Here is a 12,733-nt window from a genome sequence, read left to right as displayed (position 1 = left end):
CAGGCCGTCCTGGCTTTCAGTGCACAGTGATAGCAATCGCAAAAGTCTAGCAGCTGCTGACTTCCAAACACAAGGCGCTGGCTATGTTCTTGCTTCTCGACAACTCAACGCAGCCCTTCATTTCTGCAGCTGCCATCGAGTTCTCTGCATCTCGAGCCTTCGGAAACGAGCACGAGTTTCCCAAGAGGGGCTTCATCAGGACGAAGTCAAAACCCAGGAAAATTGTCTCGGAGCACCTTCAATAAAGCATGCCAGCAGTGCATTGAAAAGGCAGGGAGCTTTAGCCACCGTCCTCTAGCAGTCGCAAGGCTGTGCACACAATTTCGTCTCTCTGCAGCAACGTTCTTCGCCCTCGTACAAGCTACAGCTCTGTCCGGCTCCCGGAGCAGGAGAAGCGGCTGCTTCGCGCACACAAGAGCGGAGCGGCAGCCGTACGCTCCGAAGCGCTGCTTCAGCCGAAAGACGCCGGCGACCGGCGCTTGGCTTCGGACAGCTCCGGAGAGCCGTAGTGTGCGTCTGCACTAGACTGCATGATAGCGAAAAGCTTTGCCAGTGTGTCTCGCAGGGAGATAGCTTAGGAGCGCAGCGCACTTATGCCTCCCTTGTCCAAAAACACGATTTTACTGCACACTCCAAAAATAGTGCTCTTTCCTGGGCAATACGTAAGCTGCTATCTAGCGGCCGTGATTTTTCGGCTACTCTTGCTCAGCTAGTTGTTTTAACGTGCACAGGCCGTCCTGGCTTTCAGTGCACAGTGAAAGCAATCGCAAAAGTCTAGCAGCTGCTGACTTCCAAACACCAGGCGCTGGCTATGTTCTTGCTTCTCGACAACTCAAGGCAGCCCTTCATTTCTGCAGTTGCCATCGAGGTCTCTGCATGTCGGAGACTCAGAGGACGAGCACGAGTTTCCCAGGAGGGGCTGCATCAGGACGAATTCAAAACTCAGGAAAATTGTCCTGGAACACCTTCCCTAAGGATGCTAGAATGGAATTGAAGAGGCAGGCGAGCGGCCACCACGGTCCTCTAGCAGTCCTTAGGGTGCGCGCAGAAGGCCGGTGCTCTGCGGCTTCGTTCTTCGCCCTCGTACAAGCTACCGCTCTCTCCGGCTCCCGGAGCAGGAGAAGCGGCTGCTTCGCGCACACAACAGCGGAGCGGCAGCCGTACGCTCCGAAGCGCTGCTTCAGCCGAAAGACGCCGGCCACCGGCGCTTGGCTTCGGACAGCTCCGGAGAGCCGTAGTGTGCGTCTGCACTAGACTGCATGATAGCGAAAAGCTTTGCCAGTGTGTCTCGCAGGGAGATAGCTTAGAAGCGCAGCGCACTTTTGCCTCCCTTGTCCAGAAACACGATTTTACTGCACACTCCAAAAATAGTGCTCTTTCCTGGGCAATACGTAAGCTGCTATCTAGCGGCCGTGATTTTTCGGCTACTCTTGCTCAGCTAGTTGTTTTAACGTGCACAGGCCGTCCTGGCTTTCAGTGCACAGTGATAGCAATCGCAAAAGTCTAGCAGCTGCTGACTTCCAAACACAAGGCGCTGGCTATGTTCTTGCTTCTCGACAACTCAACGCAGCCCTTCATTTCTGCAGCTGCCATCGAGTTCTCTGCATCTCGAGCCTTCGGAAACGAGCACGAGTTTCCCAAGAGGGGCTTCATCAGGACGAAGTCAAAACCCAGGAAAATTGTCTCGGAGCACCTTCAATAAAGCATGCCAGCAGTGCATTGAAAAGGCAGGGAGCTTTAGCCACCGTCCTCTAGCAGTCGCAAGGCTGTGCACACAATTTCGTCTCTCTGCAGCAACGTTCTTCGCCCTCGTACAAGCTACAGCTCTGTCCGGCTCCCGGAGCAGGAGAAGCGGCTGCTTCGCGCACACAAGAGCGGAGCGGCAGCCGTACGCTCCGAAGCGCTGCTTCAGCCGAAAGACGCCGGCGACCGGCGCTTGGCTTCGGACAGCTCCGGAGAGCCGTAGTGTGCGTCTGCACTAGACTGCATGATAGCGAAAAGCTTTGCCAGTGTGTCTCGCAGGGAGATAGCTTAGGAGCGCAGCGCACTTATGCCTCCCTTGTCCAAAAACACGATTTTACTGCACACTCCAAAAATAGTGCTCTTTCCTGGGCAATACGTAAGCTGCTATCTAGCGGCCGTGATTTTTCGGCTACTCTTGCTCAGCTAGTTGTTTTAACGTGCACAGGCCGTCCTGGCTTTCAGTGCACAGTGATAGCAATCGCAAAAGTCTAGCAGCTGCTGACTTCCAAACACAAGGCGCTGGCTATGTTCTTGCTTCTCGACAACTCAAGGCAGCCCTTCATTTCTGCAGTTGCCATCGAGGTCTCTGCATGTCGGAGACTCAGAGGACGAGCACGAGTTTCCCAGGAGGGGCTGCATCAGGACGAATTCAAAACTCAGGAAAATTGTCCTGGAACACCTTCCCTAAGGATGCTAGAATGGAATTGAAGAGGCAGGCGAGCGGCCACCACGGTCCTCTAGCAGTCCTTAGGGTGCGCGCAGAAGGCCGGTGCTCTGCGGCTTCGTTCTTCGCCCTCGTACAAGCTACCGCTCTCTCCGGCTCCCGGAGCAGGAGAAGCGGCTGCTTCGCGCACACAACAGCGGAGCGGCAGCCGTACGCTCCGAAGCGCTGCTTCAGCCGAAAGACGCCGGCCACCGGCGCTTAGCTTCGGACAGCTCCGGAGAGCCGTAGTGTGCGTCTGCACTAGACTGCATGATAACGAAAAGCTTTGGCAGTGTGTCTCGCAGGGAGATAGCTTAGGAGCGCAGCGCACTTATGCCTCCCTTGTCCAGAAACACGATTTTACTGCACACTCCAAAAACAATGCTCTTTCCAGGGCAATATATAAGCTGCTTTCTGACGGCCGTGATCTTTCGATTACTCTTGCCCAGCTCGTTGTTTTAACGTGCACGTGCCGTCCTGGCATTCAGTGCACAGTGAAAGCAATCGCAAAAGTCCAGCAGCTGCTGACTCCCAAACACAAGGCGCTGGCTATGTTCTTGCTTCTCGACAACTCAACGCAGCCCTTCATTTCTGCAGCTGCCATCGAGTTCTCTGCATCTCGAGCCTTCGGAAACGAGCACGAGTTTCCCAAGAGGGGCTTCATCAGGACGAAGTCAAAACCCAGGAAAATTGTCTCGGAGCACCTTCAATAAAGCATGCCAGCAGTGCATTGAAAAGGCAGGGAGCTTTAGCCACCGTCCTCTAGCAGTCGCAAGGCTGTGCACACAATGTCGTCTCTCTGCAGCAACGTTCTTCGCCCTCGTACAAGCTACAGCTCTGTCCGGCTCCCGGAGCAGGAGAAGCGGCTGCTTCGCGCACACAAGAGCGGAGCGGCAGCCGTACGCTCCGAAGCGCTGCTTCAGCCGAAAGACGCCGGCCACCGGCGCTTGGCTTCGGACAGCTCCGGAGAGCCGTAGTGTGCGTCTGCACTAAACTGCATGATAGCGAAAAGCTTTGGCAGTGTGTCTCGCAGGGAGATAGCTTAGGAGCGCAGCGCACTTATGCCTCCCTTGTCCAAAAACACGATTTTACTGCACACTCCAAAAATAGTGCTCTTTCCTGGGCAATACGTAAGCTGCTATCTAGCGGCCGTGATTTTTCGGCTACTCTTGCTCAGCTAGTTGTTTTAACGTGCACAGGCCGTCCTGGCTTTCAGTGCACAGTGATAGCAATCGCAAAAGTCTAGCAGCTGCTGACTTCCAAACACCAGGCGCTGGCTATGTTCTTGCTTCTCGACAACTCAAGGCAGCCCTTCATTTCTGCAGTTGCCATCGAGGTCTCTGCATGTCGGAGACTCAGAGGACGAGCACGAGTTTCCCAGGAGGGGCTGCATCAGGACAAATTCAAAACTCAGGAAAATTGTCCTGGAACACCTTCCCTAAGAATGCTAGAATGGAATTGAAGAGGCAGGCGAGCGGCCACCACGGTCCTCTAGCAGTCCTTAGGGTGCGCGCAGAAGGCCGGTGCTCTGCGGCTTCGTTCTTCGCCCTCGTACAAGCTACCGCTCTGTCCGGCTCCCGGAGCAGGAGAAGCGGCTGCTTCGCGCACACAACAGCGGAGCGGCAGCCGTACGCTCCGAAGCGCTGCTTCAGCCGAAAGACGCCGGCCACCGGCGCTTGGCTTCGGACAGCTCCGGAGAGCCGTAGTGTGCGTCTGCACTAAATTGCATCATAGCGAAAAGCTTTGCCAGTGTGTCTCGCAGGGAGATAGCTTAGAAGCGCAGCGCACTTTTGCCTCCCTTGTCCAGAAACACGATTTTACTGCACACTCCAAAAATAGTGCTCTTTCCTGGGCAATACGTAAGCTGCTATCTAGCGGCCGTGATTTTTCGGCTACTCTTGCTCAGCTAGTTGTTTTAACGTGCACAGGCCGTCCTGGCTTTCAGTGCACAGTGATAGCAATCGCAAAAGTCTAGCAGCTGCTGACTTCCAAACACAAGGCGCTGGCTATGTTCTTGCTTCTCGACAACTCAACGCAGCCCTTCATTTCTGCAGCTGCCATCGAGTTCTCTGCATCTCGAGCCTTCGGAAACGAGCACGAGTTTCCCAAGAGGGGCTTCATCAGGACGAAGTCAAAACCCAGGAAAATTGTCTCGGAGCACCTTCAATAAAGCATGCCAGCAGTGCATTGAAAAGGCAGGGAGCTTTAGCCACCGTCCTCTAGCAGTCGCAAGGCTGTGCACACAATTTCGTCTCTCTGCAGCAACGTTCTTCGCCCTCGTACAAGCTACAGCTCTGTCCGGCTCCCGGAGCAGGAGAAGCGGCTGCTTCGCGCACACAAGAGCGGAGCGGCAGCCGTACGCTCCGAAGCGCTGCTTCAGCCGAAAGACGCCGGCGACCGGCGCTTGGCTTCGGACAGCTCCGGAGAGCCGTAGTGTGCGTCTGCACTAGACTGCATGATAGCGAAAAGCTTTGTCAGTGTGTCTCGCAGGGAGATAGCTTAGGAGCGCAGCGCACTTATGCCTCCCTTGTCCAAAAACACGATTTTACTGCACACTCCAAAAATAGTGCTCTTTCCTGGGCAATACGTAAGCTGCTATCTAGCGGCCGTGATTTTTCGGCTACTCTTGCTCAGCTAGTTGTTTTAACGTGCACAGGCCGTCCTGGCTTTCAGTGCACAGTGAAAGCAATCGCAAAAGTCTAGCAGCTGCTGACTTCCAAACACCAGGCGCTGGCTATGTTCTTGCTTCTCGACAACTCAAGGCAGCCCTTCATTTCTGCAGTTGCCATCGAGGTCTCTGCATGTCGGAGACTCAGAGGACGAGCACGAGTTTCCCAGGAGGGGCTGCATCAGGACGAATTCAAAACTCAGGAAAATTGTCCTGGAACACCTTCCCTAAGGATGCTAGAATGGAATTGAAGAGGCAGGCGAGCGGCCACCACGGTCCTCTAGCAGTCCTTAGGGTGCGCGCAGAAGGCCGGTGCTCTGCGGCTTCGTTCTTCGCCCTCGTACAAGCTACCGCTCTCTCCGGTTCCCGGAGCAGGAGAAGCGGCTGCTTCGCGCACACAACAGCGGAGCGGCAGCCCTACGCTCCGAAGCGCTGCTTCAGCCGAAAGACGCCGGCCACCGGCGCTTAGCTTCGGACAGCTCCGGAGAGCCGTAGTGTGCGTCTGCACTAGACTGCATGATAACGAAAAGCTTTGGCAGTGTGTCTCGCAGGGAGATAGCTTAGGAGCGCAGCGCACTTATGCCTCCCTTGTCCAGAAACACGATTTTACTGCACACTCCAAAAACAATGCTCTTTCCAGGGCAATATATAAGCTGCTTTCTGACGGCCGTGATCTTTCGATTACTCTTGCCCAGCTCGTTGTTTTAACGTGCACGTGCCGTCCTGGCATTCAGTGCACAGTGAAAGCAATCGCAAAAGTCCAGCAGCTGCTGACTCCCAAACACAAGGCGCTGGCTATGTTCTTGCTTCTCGACAACTCAACGCAGCCCTTCATTTCTGCAGCTGCCATCGAGTTCTCTGCATCTCGAGCCTTCGGAAACGAGCACGAGTTTCCCAAGAGGGGCTTCATCAGGACGAAGTCAAAACCCAGGAAAATTGTCTCGGAGCACCTTCAATAAAGCATGCCAGCAGTGCATTGAAAAGGCAGGGAGCTTTAGCCACCGTCCTCTAGCAGTCGCAAGGCTGTGCACACAATGTCGTCTCTCTGCAGCAACGTTCTTCGCCCTCGTACAAGCTACAGCTCTGTCCGGCTCCCGGAGCAGGAGAAGCGGCTGCTTCGCGCACACAACAGCGGAGCGGCAGCCCTACGCTCCGAAGCGCTGCTTCAGCCGAAAGACGCCGGCGACCGGCGCTTGGCTTCGGACAGCTCCGGAGAGCCGTAGTGTGCGTCTGCACTAAACTGCATGATAGCGAAAAGCTTTGGCAGTGTGTCTCGCAGGGAGATAGCTTAGGAGCGCAGCGCACTTATGCCTCCCTTGTCCAGAAACACGATTTTACTGCACACTCCAAAAATAGTGCTCTTTCCTGGGCAATACGTAAGCTGCTATCTAGCGGCCGTGATTTTTCGGCTACTCTTGCTCAGCTAGTTGTTTTAACGTGCACAGGCCGTCCTGGCTTTCAGTGCACAGTGAAAGCAATCGCAAAAGTCTAGCAGCTGCTGACTTCCAAACACAAGGCGCTGGCTATGTTCTTGCTTCTCGACAACTCAACGCAGCCCTTCATTTCTGCAGTTGCCATCGAGGTCTCTGCATGTCGGAGACTCAGAGGACGAGCACGAGTTTCCCAGGAGGGGCTGCATCAGGACGAATTCAAAACTCAGGAAAATTGTCCTGGAACACCTTCCATAAGGATGCTAGAATGGAATTGAAGAGGCAGGCGAGCGGCCACCACGGTCCTCTAGCAGTCCTTAGGGTGCGCGCAGAAGGCCGGTGCTCTGCGGCTTCGTTCTTCGCCCTCGTACAAGCTACCGCTCTCTCCGGCTCCCGGAGCAGGAGAAGCGGCTGCTTCGCGCACACAAGAGCGGAGCGGCAGCCGTACGCTCCGAAGCGCTGCTTCAGCCGAAAGACGCCGGCCACCGGCGCTTGGCTTCGGACAGCTCCGGAGAGCCGTAGTGTGCGTCTGCACTAGACTGCATGATAGCGAAAAGCTTTGCCAGTGTGTCTCGCAGGGAGATAGCTTAGAAGCGCAGCGCACTTTTGCCTCCCTTGTCCAGAAACACGATTTTACTGCACACTCCAAAAATAGTGCTCTTTCCTGGGCAATACGTAAGCTGCTATCTAGCGGCCGTGATTTTTCGGCTACTCTTGCTCAGCTAGTTGTTTTAACGTGCACGTGCCGTCCTGGCATTCAGTGCACAGTGATAGCAATCGCAAAAGTCTAGCAGCTGCTGACTTCCAAACACAAGGCGCTGGCTATGTTCTTGCTTCTCGACAACTCAACGCAGCCCTTCATTTCTGCAGCTGCCATCGAGTTCTCTGCATCTCGAGCCTTCGGAAACGAGCACGAGTTTCCCAAGAGGGGCTTCATCAGGACGAAGTCAAAACCCAGGAAAATTGTCTCGGAGCACCTTCAATAAAGCATGCCAGCAGTGCATTGAAAAGGCAGGGAGCTTTAGCCACCGTCCTCTAGCAGTCGCAAGGCTGTGCACACAATTTCGTCTCTCTGCAGCAACGTTCTTCGCCCTCGTACAAGCTACAGCTCTGTCCGGCTCCCGGAGCAGGAGAAGTGGCTGCTTCGCGCACACAAGAGCGGAGCGGCAGCCGTACGCTCCGAAGCGCTGCTTCAGCCGAAAGACGCCGGCGACCGGCGCTTGGCTTCGGACAGCTCCGGAGAGCCGTAGTGTGCGTCTGCACTAGACTGCATGATAGCGAAAAGCTTTGCCAGTGTGTCTCGCAGAGAGATAGCTTAGGAGCGCAGCGCACTTATGCCTCCCTTGTCCAAAAACACGATTTTACTGCACACTCCAAAAATAGTGCTCTTTCCTGGGCAATACGTAAGCTGCTATCTAGCGGCCGTGATTTTTCGGCTACTCTTGCTCAGCTAGTTGTTTTAACGTGCACAGGCCGTCCTGGCTTTCAGTGCACAGTGAAAGCAATCGCAAAAGTCTAGCAGCTGCTGACTTCCAAACACCAGGCGCTGGCTATGTTCTTGCTTCTCGACAACTCAAGGCAGCCCTTCATTTCTGCAGTTGCCATCGAGGTCTCTGCATGTCGGAGACTCAGAGGACGAGCACGAGTTTCCCAGGAGGGGCTGCATCAGGACGAATTCAAAACTCAGGAAAATTGTCCTGGAACACCTTCCCTAAGGATGCTAGAATGGAATTGAAGAGGCAGGCGAGCGGCCACCACGGTCCTCTAGCAGTCCTTAGGGTGCGCGCAGAAGGCCGGTGCTCTGCGGCTTCGTTCTTCGCCCTCGTACAAGCTACCGCTCTCTCCGGTTCCCGGAGCAGGAGAAGCGGCTGCTTCGCGCACACAACAGCGGAGCGGCAGCCGTACGCTCCGAAGCGCTGCTTCAGCCGAAAGACGCCGGCCACCGGCGCTTGGCTTCGGACAGCTCCGGAGAGCCGTAGTGTGCGTCTGCACTAGACTGCATGATAACGAAAAGCTTTGCCAGTGTGTCTCGCAGGGAGATAGCTTAGGAGCGCAGCGCACTTATGCCTCCCTTGTCCAGAAACACGATTTTACTGCACACTCCAAAAACAATGCTCTTTCCAGGGCAATATATAAGCTGCTTTCTGACGGCCGTGATCTTTCGATTACTCTTGCCCAGCTCGTTGTTTTAACGTGCACGTGCCGTCCTGGCATTCAGTGCACAGTGAAAGCAATCGCAAAAGTCCAGCAGCTGCTGACTCCCAAACACAAGGCGCTGGCTATGTTCTTGCTTCTCGACAACTCAACGCAGCCCTTCATTTCTGCAGCTGCCATCGAGTTCTCTGCATCTCGAGCCTTCGGAAACGAGCACGAGTTTCCCAAGAGGGGCTTCATCAGGACGAAGTCAAAACCCAGGAAAATTGTCTCGGAGCACCTTCAATAAAGCATGCCAGCAGTGCATTGAAAAGGCAGGGAGCTTTAGCCACCGTCCTCTAGCAGTCGCAAGGCTGTGCACACAATTTCGTCTCTCTGCAGCAACGTTCTTCGCCCTCGTACAAGCTACAGCTCTGTCCGACTCCCGGAGCAGGAGAAGCGGCTGCTTCGCGCACACAACAGCGGAGCGGCAGCCCTACGCTCCGAAGCGCTGCTTCAGCCGAAAGACGCCGGCCACCGGCGCTTGGCTTCGGACAGCTCCGGAGAGCCGTAGTGTGCGTCTGCACTAAACTGCATGATAGCGAAAAGCTTTGGCAGTGTGTCTCGCAGGGAGATAGCTTAGGAGCGCAGCGCACTTATGCCTCCCTTGTCCAGAAACACGATTTTACTGCACACTCCAAAAATAGTGCTCTTTCCTGGGCAATACGTAAGCTGCTATCTAGCGGCCGTGATTTTTCGGCTACTCTTGCTCAGCTAGTTGTTTTAACGTGCACAGGCCGTCCTGGCTTTCAGTGCACAGTGAAAGCAATCGCAAAAGTCTAGCAGCTGCTGACTTCCAAACACAAGGCGCTGGCTATGTTCTTGCTTCTCGACAACTCAACGCAGCCCTTCATTTCTGCAGTTGCCATCGAGGTCTCTGCATGTCGGAGACTCAGAGGACGAGCACGAGTTTCCCAGGAGGGGCTGCATCAGGACGAATTCAAAACTCAGGAAAATTGTCCTGGAACACCTTCCATAAGGATGCTAGAATGGAATTGAAGAGGCAGGCGAGCGGCCACCACGGTCCTCTAGCAGTCCTTAGGGTGCGCGCAGAAGGCCGGTGCTCTGCGGCTTCGTTCTTCGCCCTCGTACAAGCTACCGCTCTCTCCGGCTCCCGGAGCAGGAGAAGCGGCTGCTTCGCGCACACAAGAGCGGAGCGGCAGCCGTACGCTCCGAAGCGCTGCTTCAGCCGAAAGACGCCGGCCACCGGCGCTTGGCTTCGGACAGCTCCGGAGAGCCGTAGTGTGCGTCTGCACTAGACTGCATGATAGCGAAAAGCTTTGCCAGTGTGTCTCGCAGGGAGATAGCTTAGAAGCGCAGCGCACTTTTGCCTCCCTTGTCCAGAAACACGATTTTACTGCACACTCCAAAAATAGTGCTCTTTCCTGGGCAATACGTAAGCTGCTATCTAGCGGCCGTGATTTTTCGGCTACTCTTGCTCAGCTAGTTGTTTTAACGTGCACGTGCCGTCCTGGCATTCAGTGCACAGTGATAGCAATCGCAAAAGTCTAGCAGCTGCTGACTTCCAAACACAAGGCGCTGGCTATGTTCTTGCTTCTCGACAACTCAACGCAGCCCTTCATTTCTGCAGCTGCCATCGAGTTCTCTGCATCTCGAGCCTTCGGAAACGAGCACGAGTTTCCCAAGAGGGGCTTCATCAGGACGAAGTCAAAACCCAGGAAAATTGTCTCGGAGCACCTTCAATAAAGCATGCCAGCAGTGCATTGAAAAGGCAGGGAGCTTTAGCCACCGTCCTCTAGCAGTCGCAAGGCTGTGCACACAATTTCGTCTCTCTGCAGCAACGTTCTTCGCCCTCGTACAAGCTACAGCTCTGTCCGGCTCCCGGAGCAGGAGAAGTGGCTGCTTCGCGCACACAAGAGCGGAGCGGCAGCCGTACGCTCCGAAGCGCTGCTTCAGCCGAAAGACGCCGGCGACCGGCGCTTGGCTTCGGACAGCTCCGGAGAGCCGTAGTGTGCGTCTGCACTAGACTGCATGATAGCGAAAAGCTTTGCCAGTGTGTCTCGCAGAGAGATAGCTTAGGAGCGCAGCGCACTTATGCCTCCCTTGTCCAAAAACACGATTTTACTGCACACTCCAAAAATAGTGCTCTTTCCTGGGCAATACGTAAGCTGCTATCTAGCGGCCGTGATTTTTCGGCTACTCTTGCTCAGCTAGTTGTTTTAACGTGCACAGGCCGTCCTGGCTTTCAGTGCACAGTGAAAGCAATCGCAAAAGTCTAGCAGCTGCTGACTTCCAAACACCAGGCGCTGGCTATGTTCTTGCTTCTCGACAACTCAAGGCAGCCCTTCATTTCTGCAGTTGCCATCGAGGTCTCTGCATGTCGGAGACTCAGAGGACGAGCACGAGTTTCCCAGGAGGGGCTGCATCAGGACGAATTCAAAACTCAGGAAAATTGTCCTGGAACACCTTCCCTAAGGATGCTAGAATGGAATTGAAGAGGCAGGCGAGCGGCCACCACGGTCCTCTAGCAGTCCTTAGGGTGCGCGCAGAAGGCCGGTGCTCTGCGGCTTCGTTCTTCGCCCTCGTACAAGCTACCGCTCTCTCCGGTTCCCGGAGCAGGAGAAGCGGCTGCTTCGCGCACACAACAGCGGAGCGGCAGCCGTACGCTCCGAAGCGCTGCTTCAGCCGAAAGACGCCGGCCACCGGCGCTTGGCTTCGGACAGCTCCGGAGAGCCGTAGTGTGCGTCTGCACTAGACTGCATGATAACGAAAAGCTTTGCCAGTGTGTCTCGCAGGGAGATAGCTTAGGAGCGCAGCGCACTTATGCCTCCCTTGTCCAGAAACACGATTTTACTGCACACTCCAAAAACAATGCTCTTTCCAGGGCAATATATAAGCTGCTTTCTGACGGCCGTGATCTTTCGATTACTCTTGCCCAGCTCGTTGTTTTAACGTGCACGTGCCGTCCTGGCATTCAGTGCACAGTGAAAGCAATCGCAAAAGTCCAGCAGCTGCTGACTCCCAAACACAAGGCGCTGGCTATGTTCTTGCTTCTCGACAACTCAACGCAGCCCTTCATTTCTGCAGCTGCCATCGAGTTCTCTGCATCTCGAGCCTTCGGAAACGAGCACGAGTTTCCCAAGAGGGGCTTCATCAGGACGAAGTCAAAACCCAGGAAAATTGTCTCGGAGCACCTTCAATAAAGCATGCCAGCAGTGCATTGAAAAGGCAGGGAGCTTTAGCCACCGTCCTCTAGCAGTCGCAAGGCTGTGCACACAATTTCGTCTCTCTGCAGCAACGTTCTTCGCCCTCGTACAAGCTACAGCTCTGTCCGACTCCCGGAGCAGGAGAAGCGGCTGCTTCGCGCACACAACAGCGGAGCGGCAGCCCTACGCTCCGAAGCGCTGCTTCAGCCGAAAGACGCCGGCCACCGGCGCTTGGCTTCGGACAGCTCCGGAGAGCCGTAGTGTGCGTCTGCACTAAACTGCATGATAGCGAAAAGCTTTGGCAGTGTGTCTCGCAGGGAGATAGCTTAGAAGCGCAGCGCACTTATGCCTCCCTTGTCCAAAAACACGATTTTACTGCACACTCCAAAAATAGTGCTCTTTCCTGGGCAATACGTAAGCTGCTATCTAGCGGCCGTGATTTTTCGGCTACTCTTGCTCAGCTAGTTGTTTTAACGTGCACAGGCCGTCCTGGCTTTCAGTGCACAGTGATAGCAATCGCAAAAGTCTAGCAGCTGCTGACTTCCAAACACCAGGCGCTGGCTATGTTCTTGCTTCTCGACAACTCAACGCAGCCCTTCATTTCTGCAGTTGCCATCGAGGTCTCTGCATGTCGGAGACTCAGAGGACGAGCACGAGTTTCCCAGGAGGGGCTGCATCAGGACGAATTCAAAACTCAGGAAAATTGTCCTGGAACACCTTCCCTAAGGATGCTAGAATGGAATTGAAGAGGCAGGCGAGCGGCCACCACGGTCCTCTAGCAGTCCTTAGGGTGCGCGCAGAAGGCCGGTGCTCTGCGGCTTCGTTCTTC

The sequence above is a fragment of the Lonchura striata genome, chromosome 21 (assembly GCF_046129695.1).
Source record: "Lonchura striata isolate bLonStr1 chromosome 21, bLonStr1.mat, whole genome shotgun sequence".
Taxonomy (NCBI): domain Eukaryota; kingdom Metazoa; phylum Chordata; class Aves; order Passeriformes; family Estrildidae; genus Lonchura; species Lonchura striata.
This window is presented reverse-complemented; position numbering follows the sequence as displayed.